General features: G+C 47.2%; 1 pseudogene; it reads right to left on the bottom strand.

Moving 5' to 3' along the window:
* Positions 1–376: 376 nt before the first annotated feature.
* On the bottom strand, positions 377–2,097 carry LOC123455071 (annotated as a pseudogene).
* Between the last annotated feature and the right edge of the window lie 1,300 nt (positions 2,098–3,397).

Genomic DNA, 3,397 nt, shown 5'->3' with positions numbered 1-3,397 from the left:
ATGCTTTTTATTGTCATAATTAAATCTCCCTTGACTTTTCCTTTTCTCAGTCCATCTTCTCTCATCTTTGCTGTCTCTCATTTTCTTGCTCATGTGAATCTATATGAAAGTACTTGATGAAATTTGCCCTTTTCTTCCACTTTAAACAAGAAGTTTATTTAAAAACAAGTCTTTGACTTGAATGATGATACGTTTATCCTTTTGAAGTGCTTCACTAACTTTTTTTTTTTTTTTAAGGATGCAGGTTCTTTATTGGTATCTGAAGAACAGGGCCCTCAGCCCCGAAGGTAAGGCAGAAGCTGCCCTCCCTCGGTACTCCCAGCTCAATTCCAGGGGAAGGCTCTGTGTCTCCCGCCCCCTGAATCCCATGCCTCCATCACCTAGTTAGTCCTCTAGTGTCCAGCCGGGGCACATGCGTTCTTTCTAGAGCATTCTCCCCGGTGTGTACTGGGGGCCATCCACCCATGTTTCAGAGATGCTGCCATCAGTTCTGGGGATGATTCTTCCTGCTCTTGTAGAGGCTTGGACCTGCTCTGCCTCAGCAACGCTCTACTCCACGTCAGTGGGTTTCCTGTCCACAGTGTCCACTAGCTTGAGCTGGTGCTGGAGCAAGGGGCTTTGTGAGGGGTCATGGTCCCCAGTGATGCCTGGTCTTTACAACATAGCTGTAATGTCTGCTCATCCCTTCCAGGACAACGTGAACAACTTTGCCCTGTTTCATGGAGTCCCTGCCTTTCCTGATGGCCACCGTGTCCTTCCTTACAGAAGAGATGCCAGTCTTCATCACAGATGGGTACCACCAACGCTGGGCGCCACGTGCTCTCTGGAGGGTTTTTTCTTGTGCCTGCCAGAGAACCTGGGCGGCTCATCCCATAGCAGGAGTAGAGAGACAGAGTGACATTAGAGCAGAGAGTCCCATAGCTCACTAAGTTTTAAAGCATATTTATTTTCTCCTGCTTGCTCTTTTCTTCCCTTCCTTCTCCTTCCCATCTCTTCCCATCTCTTCCCATCTCTTCCCATCATCTCTTCCCATCATCTCTTCCCATCTCTTCCCTTCCCTTCCCTTCCCTTCCCTTCCCTTCCCTTCCCTTCCCTTCCCTTCCCTTCCCTTCCCTTCCCTTCCCTTCCCTTCTCCTCTTCCTCTCCCCCCTCTCTCTGTTGCAAAATGGCTGATTTAGTTGAAGGATAGCGTGTTGCAGATGCTGGCCAAGTGCACCCTTCAATCGTATCTTCATCTTCCATTCCCAACTGTGCACGTGTGTCTGTTTCATTGATTGGCTGCCCATCAAATCCCAATTTGATCTGCCTCATTGACAATCCCTGTCCTTCACAACAGGCTTTCCTTAGTTTACTAACTGATGCCTCTTAATCTTAAACCTCACCACAGAAGCATGCTGCCCCTCAACCTTCAAATTAATACAATCCTTGTTTGCAGTCCTGATTCCTTCCTTAAGGTCTTTTTGGGCCATGTGAACACCTAAGCCTCCTGAGCTGCCGCATCACAAAAGAGGTCCCTTGTCTGCAGCAGGGAAGGGACCCACAGGCAGCACCAGGAGGGGATGAAGAAAGAAATTTGCTCTTTAGGGAAAGAAGAGTGTTCATCAGATGCGGGTTTGGGTCTCCCTTTTGTTCCTCAAGTTTGAAGTGTGACAGGGGCTGTAGGGGAGCCTGGAGGCGGGGAGGGAAGGGGCAAGCAGGAGGGGCCACAGCAGCCCACAGGTGGGATCTTTTGTTGGGACTGGAATTCCTTTGTCTGGGACTGGTGAGAAGATAAACCATCAGTGTTGTCTGGATGAGTCACAGGGCTGCTGAGACAACCAGGCTCCTGGAGAAAATGCATGCCCTTTGCTCCTAGTCTTAGGGGCAATGACAAGCTTCCCCTCCCGCACTCCTGCAGGCCTTTGGTTAGAGGTTAACCACGTCTGGTGGAAAACAGGATAAAGGCCTGAGACATTTTGAATATCCTATTTGGTTTCTGGGCATTCAAGGAAGAGAAAACAGGACCCCCTGGCTCTTGCAAATCTGTTTTGGTTTGTTTTGAATGTTGATTAGCTGGGATCCCTTCCTACAAACATGTTTGCTATATAAAGGTGCCATGCCGCCACCTCCGCCATCTGTTATAATGCCATCCAAAGTTCCTCACTTAGAGCCACACAAACAGACTTTAGAAAGGGATTTAGAGGAGTTGGCCTGTATGTCCCCATCCAGAGGACCACGTCATGCTATATGATATGATTCAACTTTTTTGAGTAAAAATGGGGCATTTTTCTTGAACGAGTGTTTGGTAGTCTCCTTTGGATTTTCAGTTGCATATCTATATCAGACATTATTGACCTGCTTGCCTACCTGATTAAGGCTGCTGAAGAGAAAGCAAAATGCATTACAAAAGACCTCCACCCTGGAGGACTCAGACTCAGAGAGAGCCGTGCAGTCTACCCCAACAGACTTGCAATACCTGGAGGCCAGGATTATGCTTACGCAAAATCTTTATACGCCCAGCACATGCAGGGCCTGGAACTGTGCTGTGTTTGAGAATGCAATGGTTAAGGAATGCATGGCATCCAAAGGGAGAGAGTCTGCACTGAGTGCCAAGGGAGAGAAGCCTTCTAGAGATGCAGTGGAAGGATGCAGGCTCTGTGGGGTGATGAGATAAGGCTTCTGAGGGCATCTGAGTTAGTTCTTGCAAAAGAAAAGGATTAAAAGGAATAATGAAAGTATGTTTCCTGGGGCTGGAGAAGGGTTGATAAATTCAAATTTAAGCTTAAGAGAGTGTGGTAAAGAGAGGGAGGATAAACAAAACAAAACAAAACAAAACAAAACAAAAAAACAAAAACCAAAGATCAACCAAACAAAAACCAGAAAACGCCTGGAGAGTACCGTGGGTCTCCGGAGCTCCATCATCACTGTTTTTCTGTCCAAGGTGAAGAGCAGAGTGAGATCGCTGCTGCTCTTATTTGTGACATAGCACGGTTGTGATTCCGGCCTGCTCAGTCTCTCTTCTCTGGTTTAAAGGTACAGAGTTCAAGGGTGATTTAGAGGAGGTCGTGGCCATTACCAAGGAAAGCAGATACCCACGCCGCGTCAGGAAAGTGCGACCACGCCTGTCTTGAAGGATGGTATGTCTGTCTTTCTGAAGTGCTTCACAAGTTTTCAAGCATCTTTGCTTCTGCATGATCTTTCCTCCCTGTCTCCTTCCTCCCTTCCCTTTCCCATCCTTCTTCCCCTCTCTTTCTCCCTTTCCGTTGTAGAGTGTTTGACTCTGTTGAAGGGTGTTTGGCCAGCATCTACAATAAGATGCAGGTATTTTTTATATTCTTAACTTACAAAACCATCTTGGAGAAAGCAGTGCTCATCTTCCATGGTGAATGTGTAAATTTCAATGCAAGGAGAGGTAATA

This window comes from Jaculus jaculus, chromosome 15, assembly GCF_020740685.1.
Source record: "Jaculus jaculus isolate mJacJac1 chromosome 15, mJacJac1.mat.Y.cur, whole genome shotgun sequence".
NCBI lineage: Eukaryota > Metazoa > Chordata > Mammalia > Rodentia > Dipodidae > Jaculus > Jaculus jaculus.
The sequence above is the reverse complement of the archived record's forward strand: the minus strand, read 5'-3'. Positions and strand labels throughout refer to the sequence as shown.